At 42.6% G+C, this 18,578-nt stretch overlaps 1 long non-coding RNA gene across 1 annotated transcript in view; it reads left to right on the forward strand.

Moving 5' to 3' along the window:
• The first annotated feature begins 9,081 nt into the window (after nucleotides 1-9,081).
• Nucleotides 9,082-18,578, forward strand: part of LOC137352701 (uncharacterized) — a 90,984-nt gene continuing 81,487 nt past the window's right edge. Inside the window, exon 1 of the long non-coding RNA XR_010969762.1 lies at nucleotides 9,082-9,236. This is a non-coding gene — a long non-coding RNA (uncharacterized lncRNA). The remainder of the gene's footprint in view (nucleotides 9,237-18,578) is intronic.

The following is an 18,578-nucleotide window of genomic DNA, read 5'->3' on the forward strand; positions in this document are numbered from 1 at the left end:
AAAAAGTGAGCAGGCTGCCTTCACCTCATCCGAAGTGACAAGGGAAGCACTGTATAGAAGTGGCAGAGAGCAGAGGCCACTGCATCGGGCAAAGCACTGAATGGTTCACTGGGGTTTGCCTCCCTGTAAATGTGCCTTCACTTTTTCAACACTTTATAAATATTAACATAAGGCGGCAGATGTATGAGCTTCCCTGCTTTCATGTTGAGACAGAAAAAGAGGGAAGAGGTGGTGAAGGAAAGCAAGGGTCCTTAAAGTGGGACTTTGTTCATTGGTGGTAAGAGTTGATCTATTGCAGGCCGCATCTTCAATGGAAGTGCTGTCACAGGCATCTCAAAGTGAGTTCCAGCCCATGCCGTCCTCCTGAGTTGGAAGGGCTCAGCTGAAACATGCCTGGATCAGATGATCCCTGACGTTGATGGCATCCTAACTAAACCCTCAAGTCCCTCGACGAGCCTGGGCACCTCCCCGTGCAGCTGGGACACCTCTGTGTTCTGCATCTTCTTCTTTCTCTTCCGCCTCCATGTCCTGCTCCTCCTCTTCTTCTGATGAGCTGTGTCATTCCAAGGCCTCACGCTCTTCAAAGTCCACATCTCTCTGGAGAACCACGTTATGGAGAGCGCAGTAGAGAACCACAATGTGCAAGACCCTTGCAGAAGTATACCGCAGAGTGTCACCCGACTGGTCCAGGCACCAGAACTGCATCTTCAGAAACCCAGTGGCCTGCTCAATGGTGGTCCTTGTGAGCCAATGGCTGCAGTTGTAGTGCATCTGTGGCTCTGTGTCAGGGTTTTGTAAGGGGGTGAGTAGCCATCTCTTCAAGGGATATCCTTTGTCCCCTAGAATCCATTCACGGAATTTGTGGGGTTGGAGTGAACAGCTGCAGTATCTTGGACTGCCAGAGAATGATTAAGTTATGGCAGCTGCCAGGAAAGTGAGTGCACACACATGCAGGAAGCTCTTTTTTTCTTTGCAGATCAGTTGAATGCTGAAGGAGTGGAAGCCCTTCCTGTTGATGAATCTCACTGGGTGGTCACTGGGTGGCTTGTTGGCCACATGGGTGCAATCAATTACACCCTGCACCTGGGAAAATCGAGTGATAGAGGAAAAACCCACTTCCCTTTTTGACCGTGAGGCCCCATCTGTCTGGAATTGAATGCACTGTCCAGTTCTTTAAAAACAGGTATCAGTGACCTATGAGATACATTGGTGTGCTGCAGTTTGCAAGACGCCACCAAGGTCTGCAGCTGATTCCTGGAAGGAGCCAGTGGTGAGGAAGTTCAAGGTCACAGTGAATTTGATGGCGACTGGCAGGGAATGGCGAGAAGTGCTGCAAGGTGCGATATCTTCCGCGACAAGGGCACAAATCACTATGACCATCTGCCTGGACAGTCACTGGTTCTCCGACATAGCCAGGTAGCTCCGTCTTTGGCAGTAGATCCTATGCTAAGAGTATGACCTCTGTTCCCTTCCTGACCCTCATTCCTCTCCTCTGCCCTCCTCATGTCCAGGGCTATACCAGTCCTGCAGAGGATGCTGCTCCTCATTGCCATTAGCCCCAAAAGCTGAGAGTGAGTCTCCCATTTCCAGCTGTTGTTTCTCTTGCATTCAACTGGACTCCCAATAATGTGCGGAAGACTTACACCCTCCTCTTATGCCCCCGCGATGCCAGGACAGTGATGACCCCCTGCACATCCCGAGGACTTTTGCCCACTGTCCCCACACCCTGTGTACACCAGACGGCACCTGTGTGCCAATGCCTGAGTGCCCCTCTCAGCTGTGCTCATGTTTATGAGCCCACCTAATTTCAGGGGGCAGCCATGACTGCCTCCCACTGTGTTTCCGCCTCCATGCACCTGGCACACCCCCACCAAACTGACCCTCTACAAGCTCTCAATGAGCTCCTTAACTGGCTTAATTGGCCTTATAGCTGAATCCGGTGAGTTTCCGGGGTTGGCCTCCCCCCAACATGACGAAACTCGCCAGTGGTGGGAACTGCAATGGAAAACTGGCATGCCAGCTGATGCCACTATTTACAGTGCCTGCTTGCCTCCGTTCCCACCCTTAGTGGGACCTATCCTGCCCTTGCTATTGTGAAGGATGCCAGTTTGTGAGGTGTTAGGAACAATCACCTTCAACAGTGCAGCAATTGGGAGGGGTGCTGGGGGGAGTGGTGACCAGCAGTGGCTTGAATGTGGAGCCATTAAGAACTTTCCTGCACCTCACAGCTCCACTTTCAGGCAAGTTTTTTAAAAATTTACCTTTCTCGTGGCAGCCTGCAGACAACTAGTTAGGTCACATACAGACCATGTTTTCCTGAGTGCAACAGTCAGGATGCTTAAGGCACAGATCCTGGACGTCTCTTTTGATACCTATACCAATATGCTGATTGATGCACTTCTGGCTCAGAATGTGCGCACCAACTGTCCACCATATTCAACGCTTTGAGGCTTGTTATATGCTTGTAAAATGACCACCGCATCATCAAATTTCTAGGCTTTACTGCTATGAAACAAGCAACAAATCTTCTATAAAACACTATTTGATCATAGCAAAAAACAGAATGAAATTAAAGCCATAGCAATTTTACAACATTCCAGTAATGCTTGCTTCAAGTGTTCAGATGTAGCACTGACATGAAATGTCCTGGGGAATTTGCAAGTTATCACATAAATTAAGACGATGAACTAAAGTTATTGCCAGTAAAATTATCTGTAATTGATTTAACCATTTGAAATGAGCTTAAAGATACTAATTAACTTTACATTATCAGCAGATTATTTTTTTTTACCAACTTTGAGTTTGCTTGACAAGACCATCAGATTACATTGGGATTAGCATAGAGTTAAAATCACTGCAATGTGGGTGAAATTGCTGACAGTGTCTCTCCATGCCTTTTCTGGAAAAACGCAGTTTATGATCTGCAGTGAGAATGCAAGGCTTGCACTTATTTTTTAACCACAGTGAATTTTCTGAAATCTGCTCAAATCCACACACTTTTCCAGCAATGGCTTGACATTACATTCTTGGTAACATTGTGATATATGCAGTCCGAATTGTGCTTCATACATAGTAAGGTTATAGGCATGAACTTTTTCTCATTCAACCTATTGTGTGTAAAATGGATTCCATTGTGCAATGCTTCAATATAAAGAACAACTACAGAACTGCAAGACCATAAAAACAAAATTATATGTAATACCTTTCTTTTGAAACCTCTATAAAATATCAATGTTGGCTGGAATATAATAGATTCTTATCCTCTTGTGACTTGAAACAAAACCATGAAGCAACCTATAAATTTGATAGTGTAAGGGGGGAGGGGTCCTCTGCTCCTCATTGTATAATATTGAAGGCTGTACTTTCAGTCATCACCTCTTTATCTTTAAGCACACATCCCTGATTTAACATGGAGAAAATTATACCTCTTATAAAATTATCTTTGCAAAAAAGTAAACGAGATTTTGGGGATTTATTATATTCGAACATTAATGTCAAATTTCACATGGAGAAAGGTTAGAGTTGACAGTTGAATGCATTAAAAGTTGCTTTCTTCCCTTCCCCCTTTGCAAGGCCTGTGAACGGAGCAATTTGTCCCTCTCTGAGCACAGCTGACAGTTAACAGTCCCAGGCCACTCCACAACTGCCCACTAGGAGGTGTGTAAAAGCAGCCGGAGCGACTCACTCTTTCTGATTTTTTAAAATTTCCTCCCTGAAGGAAAGCCTTTGCAGAGTAGCACAGCTTAAAGTCGACAACTCACTGTGTGGGGAGTCACTGACACAAATCATCACACTGTTGGATTTGTACAGTTCTACACACCATGCAAAATCTTATTCAACACATGGACACAGGCCACTAGCTGAGCTGAGATAGGTTTTGTCGTATGTCTAGCTGTAACTATGAAACACCAGCTGAGTCAGATCAAAATATAGTATCTGTTTACTGTCACCTCTCAGTGATTGCCACTTTTTCTCCTGGAGACCTACTTTTTTTTAACTAGATCCCATATCATTGTCTCAGCTGATGCCACTTCTCATCATCAGCACATATGGATTGCCACTTATTTGCACAGACTTTTCATGAACACACAATTTATTATCATTTTCTTGTCACAACTGTCAGTAAGTAAGTGCTCACAAGTCCCTCATTGTCTCAATTTAAGGCACCACCATTGAAATAACTGGAAAATTTCAGTAACAATTATTGCAAAAAAACTTGACTTTGTAGGAATGTTAGAAACTGACACTAGATGGCAGTGTCAGAGGTCATTCTGGGGTGGCTCATGAATTGCAATTTTACAAAATGGTGCCTCTGCCAGGAACAAATATATATTACCATTAAGAGTTTTCATTTTGTACCTTTTTAAACTTACTGGATTTTGGATAGACTATCAAGCAGGAGAAAAGGGGTTTTCGAAAGATTATAATTATTGCATTTCCGGTAGAACTCAAATATCTGAGGATGATTGCAGAATGCACAGAGGGAACAGGACAAGGCATTGGGATCAACAGTGGCCTTTCATTACGAGGAACGAAGTTCAAATCCAGCACAGACTCATAGCATGAAAGTCTCCTTTGTGCACTGGCTGTAAACAACAACATGGATTTGTATTGCACCTCAAATGTAGTTAAACATCCCAAGGCAGTTCACAGAAGTATATTCAGACAAAAATTGCCAAAGGAGGAGACATTAGGACAGGTGACCAAAAGTATAGTCAAAGTGGTAGGTCTTAAGGAGTGTCTCAAAGAAGGAGAGAGAGATGGTATGGCAGAGAGGTTTAGGGAGGGAGTTGCAGAGTTAGGACCTAAATGCTGAAGGCATGACCACCAATAGCTATAAAGATCATATGTGGGTTAGTTTAGGGAGACTCAAACCAGTTCTGTGTGGGCATTGACTCATAACATAAAATCAATCTCAATTGAAAAGGCCACTAAAAGGCTGATGTGGGAAATGAAAAAAATGCCACACTGGTGCTGCATAGAGTACTTGTTTGGAATTGGTATTAAGGCTTGTTGTTGGATTAGAGTGGAGGGAACTCTCAGCATCTGGCTTTGTTGTACCTGGCCTGGTGAGTGCTTGATGCTGACACTGGCCACAGCAGTAATACCCCTCACCCTGATGAGCTCAAAAAGTATGCACAGAGAAGTGGCCCTTATCACTCAGTGAGTTGAATAGAGGATGATCTTAAATTTGGCTCTTGGTCTGTGATATGCTATTTGGCATCAGCTTGGTTGGTAGCAGGGGTCATCTTGGGTTCGAGAGGACATCAAGTGAAAATAAGATCAGGTTCAGTTGTGATGCCTGCTCTTGTTGAATATCCTGCCAAAACTCACTGCAGACACATCACACATGAATATTAGTCAGTTGGACAATGTACCAAAGTTCCTGGCAAGGAACCAATGCCTTACAGAGAGGGGAGAAGAACTTGTGGAAAAAAGTGACAAGAAAAAAACAGGCAAATGATTGTAAAACACATTCATACAACATTATTTCACCACCTTCATTCTGCCTCCATTTTTTCATTCCACTGTTAGTAAAACATCTGAATTCAGTATAAAAATTAAAATGTATGCAATCTTGGTTTTTGATTGTTTTCCCCATCACAGACTTGCTTCCCTACCCACCTCCTGCCCTGTGCACCTGTTTAAATAACTTTCAGATTTGAATGGCATTCCATGTTTAGCCCATGGGAGGTGCACTTGCAACAGAGGTTGGATTAAAGAAGTGAAGTGTCAGTTTTTACCAAAGGTGGGATAGTCTCTGGTTCACTGAGGTTTTGTGATAAGTACTAAATAAATACTGGTTGTAGAGAGGAGTATTAATTATTACTAAACCACAAACCCACAAAAACAGTACAGGCCTTCCGCACCATACAACCGGAGATCTCCCGAGGTGGCTTTTAAAATCTCATTCCATTTAAACTACCTTCCTGGCTGCATCACCCCATTAAGCCAATCTGTGATCTGACATATTTAGAGTCATTTTCCAAGCTGTTGCAAACATCTTTTAATTTAGAAGTCTATTTAGGACTTCACTGTGCCTCACTGATTTCAGTTCAATTGTTTCCTTAGCCAGTAGAGCATTTCATTTTTTTTTCCTGAAGGTCACTGCAGGCTGGTTCACTAGGAGCGTACAATCTTTTCAGCTGTGCTGCATTCTGTGCTACAGTGTCATTAAGATAAATGGAACAATGCATGTGTATGCCTGCTTCACCATTTACAATTATTGAATCTATTATCCTACAGAGTAAATTAGACCATCACTGAATGAGCAGCTGGAAAACACACTGCAGAAATGTAATTTCCTTTTTGTTGAGGCAGGATGCCAAATTCATGTTTTCTTACAGTTTCAGACAAACGCAAAAAAAAAAATCAGATGCGAATGCTGATGGGACAAAAAACAATAATACTGACAATAAAACTTACCATCAAAGATGTTCTCTGTGGATTGGAGCTCAGTGAGCAGTACAAAAAAAAAACATCTTTTTGCTGGCAAAGCATGGGTTAAACTCTCTTGTACTAACACTGCAAAGGTCATGCTAGCTTTTCTTTAGTACAGGCATTGCAATGCATTAGCATTGTGGCACAAACAAGCTTTTCTCAGCAGCCCCCCCGCACCCCCCCCCCCCCCCCCAACTCCTCCACAAACATACATACACACACACAAACGTATACACACACATATATCTTGTACCTGCTGTGAAAGTGCTGAAGCACCATCAGATTGCCTGGAACTTTCTACCATCACTAATCCAGGCCATTTAACAACTATCAAAGTCTTGCTGGTGCCAAAAAAAATCCTCCTTAAATCAAAAGAAGATAAATGTTTATTTTAGTCCTTACCTATTAGGCATCCTCCACAGGAGATGGCTGATGTTGTCTTGTGTTGGTGCAGAACAGAATATAAGGGAACTTGAGTTCAGACTGAATCTTCCCAAATCCCACAGAGGCTTACACCAGGTGCCTCACACACAAACATAAGCACATCACGAGCAGCTTCCTGCCTCTCAGTGATGTCCATTCTCATTCTGAAGTATACTGCCTCTGCTGCTGCTGCTGCCTTATTTTAGTATTCTGTTAACAAACCAACCTTAGTCTTCACTGCAGCTACATGAACATGCATTAGTACTGTCCCAGGCAAATAGATGCTCCAGCTGCAATCAGCTGCTGCCTTTCTCTGTCTCTCTCTCTCTCTCTCTCTCTTTCTCTGTCTGATGCTGTGCAACTACTGGCTTATTACAGTTCCGCATCTCCAACCACTCATGCTGAGTGGGGAATAGGAGGTCTTTGGAGGTACGTATTGTCTGGAGCCATTAGAAGTAGACTTATGGTAGATAGCATACACAGCCTGCTGCTAGGGCTGGACAGCTCTTCTGGGACAGACTCCTAGCTGCTTCTGCGTAAAGCTGAACAAAGCTGAGTTTGTTATTTTCTTCTGCATCACCAGTAAAAGAAAACCCCACATTATCAATAATAATATAATTTAAAAATCCCACTGGATTAAAAGAGAGGAAGGGGTGGAGTTAGGATAATTCAGTCAGCACTCTGCTTTCACCCTGAACAGAATGACCTATTAGGTGTCTAAATTTGTCAGCATCATTTATTCATGTAGAGATTACAATGTTTCATCTGAGCCTGAGTTTGGGGGGGTGAGGGGGTTGGGATGGGGTCAGTGTTGGTGGTGGGGTGGGTGAGGCTCAGTACTGTAAGTTCTGGTACTAGACTGTCACATTAATATCTGGACCCTTTATTTCACAAAGTTTGATTTAAAGCATGGCTTTAGTCCTTTTTAACTCTTACAAATCGACAGCCAGCTAACGGCACAATTTCATTAATGAAGCACAGATTGAAGAAAGATAAACGGTGGTGATATAGGATTGCTTCATATTCAAAACAATTCAGAACATGCTCCTAATAAGAAGAAAAGTTAGATATAGTTATTGTAATTCCCTATACTGGTTTTCATAATGCATACTCGATATAAGAAATGACGTTAGTCTATATGAGGGTTCAGCATTTGAAGTTCTTATCCTTATAGAATTCAGATACAATTTGACTGGTCTGAAACGGAATTTTAAATGACCCCAAATATTTGTGCTTTGTACTGCCTCAAAAGCATTTAAGTGTGCTTTTTTCTCCAAAGCTTACACCCTAGTTTTCATGCTGCACACTGCAAAAGAAATTCAGCATTCAAAGGGTTACTTGTGTTCCCTTGACAAGTAGCTTTCATGAAGCAAAATAAAGGCTTTCCCTGCAACTTTTATGAACACACAAATAAAACAGAGTCTATTCAAACAAGTCAACTTATTCTCGGCAATTTGCTTCTCCTAAAAACATAATCAGTTGAAAATAATGGAAGTTAATTTATATTGCTTCTGAAGAAGTTTCTGAGAAAAACATGGCCCAAGATAAATTTATTTTAACATTGTCAGTCATTTCTTTTATTTTTATCTCACATTTTGACTAGAACCTGCAACATAAAAGATGGGAAGATGAATTTTATTACAATGTTCTTGATGTTACCAAAGAAGGGTGATTGGTGAACTCTTAATAGTATGAACTATTTCCTCTAACTCATTATTACTGATCTGCCATAATGAGTAATGACCATAGACCAGTTTAATTAAACAATGATTCAACAAACATGCACCTAGACTGAATTCAAGATAACTTTGTGCTCTGTATGAATATGCAATCATTTTAACAATACTGATATATTAATGGTATTAGATTGTATTACACATTTACATTTGCTTTGTAAATGCATCCAGTAAATTTGTGCCGTAGTTAATGAGTTCACTGTTCTGTATGATGCAGTAAGATTAGAATCCTACTGGAGAGTGCCTTACAAGTACAGTGGTCAAAGGAGGGGAAGTGATCACTTACACTGCAATGGTCGTGTGCTGCAGTTCCAACAGTTCACTCCAATCTATCAATCACACCCCTGACAATTTTCGTCTTTTCTTTATCAAGCCACTAGGTGGGGCATTCCACACTAGGAACTGACAAATTTTTGCTTGACAGGAAGCGTATTTGACGAAATATGTCATTTTGTTCCACTTGAAACTTGACTACCAATACTTTGATTTCTAGTACATTTTGTTTTGATGTTGTGAGTCGGGATAAGGGTATGTTGGCGCTGTCGGTCGGTGACGGGTTAAGGTAGCTTCAAGCTGTGACTGGGATCATCTCTACTTACAACTTCAGTGGGATCAGCAGCTGTTATGTTTTCTCTTGTAAGTTTCATTATTTTTCATAACAGATTAGAGTCAAAGAGCTCTGTGACACTCAGATCCACACTGTCATCTCTGAAGAGTTGCGGCCCGGGTGGCGGTAACACAGCATCTTTAACATTTGAATTATGATTATCTTTATGGGTTAAATGAGTGCAGAAAACCCTAATAATACAGAACTGACCTAATTGAATGCCAGCAAAATAGTCTGCGAGTCTTCCTAGAGCAAAGAAAATGGCCACAGCCAGCCAGGAGAAAAAAAATGTAAAAAATGTTCCAAACAAGACCATCAGAGACCAAATGCAAATTCTGCCTGTCTTAAGTTGTTATTTTTATTTGTTTCATGATGCACTATGTCAATTAATTGGGAAGAAATCGGTATGCATTGTGCCCATTTTTCAGGCACAAAACAGGTGCTAAGCAGATCAATTTAGCAGTGGGACAAACTGCACCTAATCTGGAGAAGCGTTGTCCCACTGCTAAATACATGAGGCCCTTTTTTTAGGTGTCCTATGTTGACTCTGAAAGCAGGCATTAGGCCCCTTGAATATGTAAATTAGGGACCTGTTTAAGGACACCATTGAGAAATTTGTCAAAGATGAGCAGGGCAAGTGCTGGTAGACCACCTCGAGTCTGCTTTAAAGGCCCAAGGACCAATTTAATCAATCCCCAGGCTCCTTAGTTCGGGCATGCACTGATCAGTCAGACCAATATCTAACACTATATGTTGATAAATTTTACTAGTGCATCTTTTTATTACCTGTGCTAATGTATATGTATACCTGCCAATTATGTGAAACATAAATAGGATTGGAATGGCATTTTAATGCACGATATTGATGTGTGTTGAGCTATAAAGGACAGAGTCAATAAGTTGTTTGCAAAATAATGCTGTTTTCTCTCTTCCTCAACTATGGGGGAAACTATGGTCACAAAATCAAATGCATCGAGAGAAATCAAATATATTTTTCCCTATGTATAGCACACAGAGGCTATGTTCCTTGATAGGTAATAACCCCAACCTCTGAAGAGGATATTTTACTGCATCAATATATTTCTATTTCCCACACCAGTTACCCTGGTGGTTTCTGTAAACGAGACTACTTATGGAAAAATCAGTGCTATAGTATGAGCAGTTCTGTTCTATGATCTTGCATCCTCTAGCCATTAGATTGAGATCACAAAACACATCTGATCATATTCCATCAATGTGGACTAAACTTGAACGCAGATCCAAGAGCTGAAAGGTTATTGTGCCTTATGGCACAGAGAAGTTATATTTCAATGATTCCAAAGTATTTTTTTACATGAATGCTATAAACAAAAAATATTATTTAACCTAGCAAATAGTGATCAAGATTTAGTGCCTCCTCGTAAATATGACACAATGTACTTGGAAAGTTAAATACCTACTCAGAAGTGCTGAGAAAAAATGGATTGTAGAAAAATTGGCCAGCATCTGGAGAAAACTGTCCAGCACTGGTGAGAGGGCTCATTTTCCCTTCAACTAACCGCTGAGGAAGAGTCAGCCACCTTTGTTCTGGTTCCACAACAGATTGAGGAAGTTATTGGCTCTGACACTTTTGGCTGTATTCTGATTTAAGCCCTGTGAAATGTAAACATCTGAACATCATTTTTAATATGCCAAATTTGTGCTGCATTACTATTCTTGTGGTAAAGTGTACCCAATAACCATAAAATCCATAATCCTCCTGTTAAATTCAGAACTGCCAAGGATAAAAGTCATGGGAACTGCTTGGGCAATTGGCACACACATCTGTGATGACATTCCTGGTATTAGATACCACCTGTTCATTATTGAATGGAAACCTTTCCAGTTGGGATAGTCATATGTATTTTCAGCAGATGCTTGCTTATGCATCATGTCATCATCTAAGGAACCCTAGTTTCTGTGTAAGAAAATGGTTGATGTTCATTGGCAAGTGTTTGAATATTGCACTATAGATTTTATGGATTAGAGGGATTAAGTGAAATTATATCAAATAAATGTTTAATTATTCATTAAAAAGCATAGTATTACATAGGTACATCTTACATACACATATCTGAAAGCATAATCTCCTGGGTTAGTGTATACATTTATCTAAAAGCAAAAAAAAAATTTGTTGTGATTGTCACAATAGATCCTGGAAGCAACAGAGGGAAACCATTTGGTAGAAAAGCAAAATACTACGGATGCATGAAATCTGAAATAAAAACAGAAAATGCTGGAAACACTCAGCAGGTCAGGCAGCATCTGTGGAGAGAGAAACAGAGTTAACATTTTAGGTCAATGACCTTCTATCAGAACATTTAGTAGATATTGATCAACTGAGGGCAAAAGTACATTTTCTAAGTGTGTAAGAAAGAAGGATGGCCGTAGGATATCCCAAAGCACCTTACAGCCAATCAAGTACTTTTGAAGTGTAGTAATGTAGAAAACAAGGCAGCCAATTTTCACACAACGGGTTGAATTTTCATTGGATGGCGGGGTCCTGGTGACAGGCCGGAGAGCAGGGGCGGTCCTGTCTCGGCCTTGTTTTGGACCCCCTGCAGAATACCACAGCGGGCAGCCAATTAACAACCCACCGTAGGGGTCCCTGTCCTTTTAAGGATGGGCATCTTGCCCTCTGCCAGCCAATCAGAGGGCCAGCAGCTCAGGGGCACCAATAGCGCCATTGGGAGTGGTTGATACTACCAGCACTACTGGAGGACCACGACCAGGACCAGGACTAGTGCTGCAACACCAGACCTTAGGTAAATATGGCTGGCATGCCGGGGCCGGTTGGGCAGGCCCCGGCGACAGAGGGTGGGAGGGTGAGGGGGTGAGGGTGGTCGTTGTGGGCAGGGGGGAGGGTTGTTTGTGGAGAGGCAGCCTTTGCCATCAGATTGCCCACCGAGGAGGCCCTTCCACCCCCACCCGCGCACAGAGAGGCCACCTTGTTTTACTGGGCAACCTCCCCACATGGCGGGGCTCCCACCAGCTGCTGGTAATATGCCAGCGGCAGTGAGATGAGGCCCTTAAGTGGCAGGGGTGGAGTGCCCGTCGCCTTCCCAATACCCTCTAATTTACTTCGGGGCGGGGAAGGCTGAGGACATCCATCCTGCCCAGAGACCATTAAATGGCCAATTAAGGGCCTCAATTAGCTTCTCGACAGGAAGGACATCTTCAGCCTTCCCCACCCTGGACTCAATTAAAGGGCGTTGGGAAGGCAGCAGGCACTTCAACCCCCGCAATTTGATGGGTCCCTCGCCTCTGTTCCTGTCCCCAGGGGGCCCATAAAATTCAGCCCAGTAAGTCCCCACAGACATCAATATGGTAATGACCAGATAATCTGTTTTAGTGATGTTGGTTGAGTGATTAACATTGTCCAGAACATTGGTACAGCTCCCCTGTTCTACTTTGCAATAATGCACTGGGATCTTTTATATCCATCGTAGAGAGCAGACAGGACCATGGGAAACCAGATCTCTGTATTCATGTTGGATGGAAGGAATTAGTGCACTGTATAAAAGCAAAAGGACATTTTGACCAACTGCATATTCATGCTGCCATTTATTTAAATTGCAGAAACAAAATGTTCTCAATGGAGTCAAATACATCAGAAACAGCCAAATTTGGACCAATATGAGTTTTCAGTTTTTAGTTCAAATTGGCCTGTACTATTATTCAAAGAAAATGACTCATCCTACAGTATGTGTGTTTACTGTCAAATAAATACTGAGTGTCATTAGCACAGTTGACAGACAAGCAGCTGATCAAACAAGTCAAGGACCTCTACGTTAGCAGCAGCAGAATTGATCAATTACTTTTAAGTCTGAAAATGTGATAGGAAAGCTGACTACCAAGAAAACTAAAACTATTCTTTTAGTTTTTTTATACATTGTGTTAGGTGGGAGGTGGTGTGGGTGACTCTATTTTTCACCTTTTAACTGACTGCAGATAATGTTTTTAAAAATAGTGTATTAGTCCCATATGTTTAAGGGACAAATAAATAGACAAACCATAGGTTTTCTCATAGGTTAAAAAAGAAAGATAAATATTTATTTTACACAATAACTGAAAAATAGTCACATGCACACACAAAAGCAAAGATAAAGAGTAGAGTGGTAGCATGCAGTTAGAGTCCAATAATTGTGGTAAAAGAGTTTGTTGTTTCAAGAAAATCTTTAGAAGCTTTTCAGGAGGAAATCTTTCAATGGTGCAGGCTTGAAAGTTCTTTGTCTTGAAAAGGATGAAGTGTTGCAGGCTCCTTGCCTTAATATGAAGTCAGTGCTGGAAATCCTGGTTCACTTTTGCAGATGGGTTAGTTCCAAAGTCACCTTGCAACTTCTCTGCTGCAGTCCAAAAAGGGTGCTATCAGCAGGGCTCCTGCTTAGCTGGAACTGTCTCACAACCATTTTGACTGGAAAAGAGGTTCTCTGGCTGTTCTGCCCCTCTCTCTCCAGGGAGATACTGTTTAATGTAGAAACTTGTCAGGTTGGGGTGTTGGTCAGGTGACTAAGGGCTCGCTCCCCTGGGGTGATTCATATAATGTTCCAGGATATGGACACCATTGTTCAATGATGGCGTTTGAATGTGATCCATTCTGGTGAGTAGGTGCAGCGTCACACCTATTATTTTAGTCTTGGCTGTGGAGTCAAAGAGTTATGAAAATTACCAATTCGCAAACTACTACCGATAAAGTCACTACAAAGTTGAATGGAAAATAATTAAGACAGTCAAACTATGTTTTGGAAATACTTCAGCTGTCATTTTATACTAAAACTAATCTCTGTAATGTAAAAAGGTGCATTGAGGAATTACAAAATTCAACATGAACCTACTAAACTTCCTTACATTGTTTTCTTTTTCAATGTTTCAAAAGTGTTTCCCTCTGGAGTCCTGTTTTTCTTATAGCTAGCTGGGATTGATTTCATGGGGCACTCACCACCATCACTGTATTATTTTTTAGCAATCTGAATCAGATGACAGACTACAACACCCAGAATACATCAGTGTCAATCAATGCAAGCAGTTTATGAACTAGAACTCCCAGAATACAACTGAATGTGGCCTCCTGTATGATTCTAATGAAGGATGTCATATTTTGGACAGGTGCATAATACCCAAAGGTATTTTTATGATTGACAGAAGGCAGGCCATCTGCAGTGTGTGCTCCTACTTTGTGTCTGGAAGCCTTTCTTAATGAAGCAACGCCCGATAGCATTGTTACGCCCGTGTGTTTTATTGAATGATAATTTTCTTTGGTCCACTGACTGGAGATCTGAATTTATTTTTTAAAAGACATTTTTAAAGAGACAAGCTGCCAGCAAAGTGATACTTTCAGATTAAGATTATCACCTAATTTACAACACTGCAATGCTTGTGAGGAGCGAGCCGAAACGTCTGCTCAGTCCCCAGCAAGAACCAACACCCAGTAAGTTTAAAGGAACTACCTGTTCTCTCAGCAAGATAAAGAAAGGCTGCTAACTGCTAATGTTTCAATCACTGAGTGACTGCCATGTGACAAGCCCCTCCCCATCTGTGGTTTTAAGATGGTGTTTTCACTGAAGCAGAGGAAAAGCAACTGGACTCTGACATGAGCAGACACTAAATGGGGAGTCCCTCTCTCTATCTCTGTCTCTGTCTCTCTCTCACTCTCTCCATTTCAGCTTGAAAGCTTTCAAATCCTGCTTGTTGACTGACATCCTTTGCATACTCCAGCTATAATCAAAAGCCCCTTTGGAGGAAATCATCCGCATCGCTATCTCCAAGAGACTCACTGAACCAGTCATCTACCTCTTCAGTTAAAAACCCCAGGCCCACTGAATTCAGCTTGAGGCTAGCTGAATCACCAAACCTCACAGACTACGTACCTTTTTTATGGCCTCTAACTCAACCAATCTACCTTTCCCCACTCTGTAACTATTTTGTATGTGTGTAAATCTCTAGTGTGTGTGTGAGAGTGAAAGTTGGCATGTTGTTTATTATTTTATTAGTTTGGTTTAGGTAAAATGAAATTAACCTCTTTCTTTGTTAACTCAAGAAAACCTGTTGTGGTCTAACAAGGAGAGGGAAAAGAGGGAAGTCCTTCTCATTTGACCCGAACAGAAATTTGGGGGCATATGTCTGGGAACAAACCCAAAGATAAATGGGAAATTGGAAGCAGGAATCCAAATTGATCCTTCGAAATAATCTAAAAACTAAAATATAGGTTTTCTTGTGGCTTTCCGTGCCAGAATACTAAAATGTCCACATTCCAGGCCAATACCTTCCTAGAAAAGAGTGAAGTAATTTGGGCCAGGTTAAAAGCCCTATCTGTTGAAGAGGTTAGGAATGTAGTTGGGCAGTTAGAGATTACTACCCGTCCAAAAGCTAGAAAGCCTGAAATCCTAAAACTTGTGGCCAACCATTTTAAAATTGACATTGAAGAACCAGAGACAGGCATAGAATCTGAAACAGACAAAGTAACATTAGCTAAGATACAACTAGAACAGAGGAGACTAGAATTCGAATTCCAAGAAAATGTAAGAGCTTTCTAGAGAGAGAAAGAGGAGAGAGAATTCCAGGAAAGGGAAAAAGGAAGAGCTTTCCAAAGAGAATTAAGGCAGTTCGAACCGAATAGGGGAAGATCCAATGTACCCAGTGAAGACACCATTAGTGAGGGAGTTACCCCAGCTCAGGACTGGGTGCTGAGCTCTTAAAGTTCCCTCAGCTGATACAAACGTTCAATGAGGGGGATATGGAAGCATTTTTCATCTGTTTTGAAAAGCTTGCAAAACAGTTGAAGTGGTCAGCAGACAGCTGGACACTTATTGCAGAGAAAACTAACAGGAAAAGCCCATGAGGCTTATTCACTGTTGCCTGGTGACAGTTCATCAGATTATGAGATGACTAAAAATGCTATCCTGTGTGCATATGAACTAGTACCAGAGGCGTACCACCAAAAGTTCCAAACTCTCCGAAAGCAGCCGGAACAAACTTACATCCAGTTCGAAAGGGTTAAGCAACTGTCTTTCGACCGATGGATAGGGACACTTAAGATAGAGTCCACCTACGCAAACCTCAGAGAAGTGATCCTCCTTGAGGAGTTCAAAAACTCACTTCCTCTTTCCATAAGAAACCACGTGGAGGAACAAAAGTTTCCAAGAGCCAGGCAGGCAGCAATCTTGGCTGATGATTATACACTTATTCATAAGCTCTTGCCCCAAGGGAAACCCTTCCCTAGTCACCTCCAAAAACCTGAAAAGCATAGAAGGTGGGAGGGGGATAGGAGGATGAACAGCCATGAATGAGAAGGGAGAACTGGAAACACAGGGGGCCCTCCTCAGGCCAAAAAGGAAGGTGCTGAGAACAGGAGTGATGTCCAGAAGCCTGTATGTTTCCATTGTATCAAGGCGGGCCACATTCCACCTGACTGCTGGAAGTTATGAAGAAAACCCATGGGTTTACTCAGGGTACACCAGACCAGTGCAGAAAAAGGGACCCTGATGGAAAGCACAGCAGACCAGGCTGTGGTTTTTAAAGAGTGAGGGGGGTTCTCATAGAAACCTATAAAATTCCAACAGGACTTGACAGGGTAGATGCAGGAAGGATGTTCCCAATGGTGGGGGAGTCTAGAACCAGGGGTCATAGTCTAAGGTTACGGGATAAACCATTCAGGACTGAGATGAGGAGAAATTTCTTCACCCAGAGAGTGGTGAACCTGTGGAATTCGCTACCACAAAGCAGTTGAAGCCAAAACATTGTATGTTTTCAAGAAGGAGTTAGATATAGCTCTTGGGTTTAAAGGGATCAAAGGATATGGGGCGAAAGCGGGAACAGGTTACAGTTTGGCCAGGGGCGCAGCAAGTTCTGGAGCACAGGTCTTCAGTACTATTGCCAGAATATTGTCCGGGCCCTTAGCCTTTGCAGTATCCAGTGCCTTTAGTCGTTTCTTGATATCATGCGGAGTGTATCGAATTGGCTGAAGTCTGGCATCTTTGATGCTGTGGATTTCAGGAGGAGGCCGAGATGGATCATCAACTCGGCACTTCTGGCTTAAGATTGTTGCAAATGATTCTGCCTTATTTTTCGCACTGATGTGCTGGGCTCCCCCATCATTGAGGATGGGGGTATTTCTGGAGCCACCTCCTCCAGTTAGTTGTTTAAATGTCCATCACCATTCATGACTGGATGTAGCAGGACTGCACAGCTTAGATCTGATCCATTGGTTATCGGATCATTTAGCTCTGTCTATTGCATGCTGCTTGTGCAGTTTGGCACACAAGTAGTCCTCTGTTATAGCTTCACCAGGCTGACACCTCATTTGGTGCTGCTCCAGGCATGCCCTCCTGCACTCTTCATTGAACCAGGGTTGGTCTCCTGGCTTGATGGTAATGGGAGAGTGGGGGATGTGCTGGGCCATGAGTTTATAGATTGTGGTTGAGTATAATTCTGCTGCTGCTGATGGCCCACAGCGCCTCATGGATGCCCAGTTTTGCATTGCTAGATCTGTTCGAAATCTATCCCATTTAGCATGGTGATAGTGCCACACAACACGATGGACGATATCCTCAATGTGAAGGCGGGACTTCGTCTCCACAAGGACTGTGCGGTGGTCACTCCAACCAATACTGTCAAGGACAGATGCATCTGCTGCAGGCAGATTGGTGAGGATGAGGTCAAGTATGTTTTTCCCTCTTGTTGGTTCCCTCACCATCTGCCGCAGACCCAGTCTAGCAGTTATGTCCTTCAGGACTCAGCCAGCTTGGTCCGTAGTGGCACTACCGCGCCTCTCTTACGGTCAAGTGAGGACATTGAAGTCCCCCACCCAGTGTACATTCTGCGCCCTTGCCACCCTCAGTGCTTCCTGCAACATGGAGGAGTACTGACTCATCAGCTGAGAGAGGTGGGAGGTGGTAATCAACAGGAGGTTTCCTTTCCCATGTTTGACCTGATGCCATGAGACTTCATGGGGTCCAGAGTCTATGTTGAGGACTCCCAGGGCAACTCCCTCCCGACTGTATACCACTGTGCCGCCACCTCTGCTGGGTATGTCTTGCCGGTGGGACAGGACATACCTGGGTTTGTACCTTGTTTGGACCTATGAGGTAAGTACAGCAACTTCACGCTTTCAAGGTATTTGAATGGTAAGATGACAAGGTGCTGTTTTGGCACAGCTTCTCGAGGAGGAGGGCAGCTAATACAGCCACTTCCAGATTCACGTGTTTAAGTTCGAATGTGTGGTCCCTTGAAGTTGCTGTCTGATTTGCACATAAATAATGATGAGTTATCTGGCCCAATATCTTGCTGGTTTAAATTCACTAAAGTTTAAAATCTAATTTGTTGTATCTCTTCTACCATCTTCCCCAATATATTAT

The sequence above is a fragment of the Heterodontus francisci genome, chromosome 3 (assembly GCF_036365525.1).
Source record: "Heterodontus francisci isolate sHetFra1 chromosome 3, sHetFra1.hap1, whole genome shotgun sequence".
NCBI classification, from domain to species: domain Eukaryota; kingdom Metazoa; phylum Chordata; class Chondrichthyes; order Heterodontiformes; family Heterodontidae; genus Heterodontus; species Heterodontus francisci.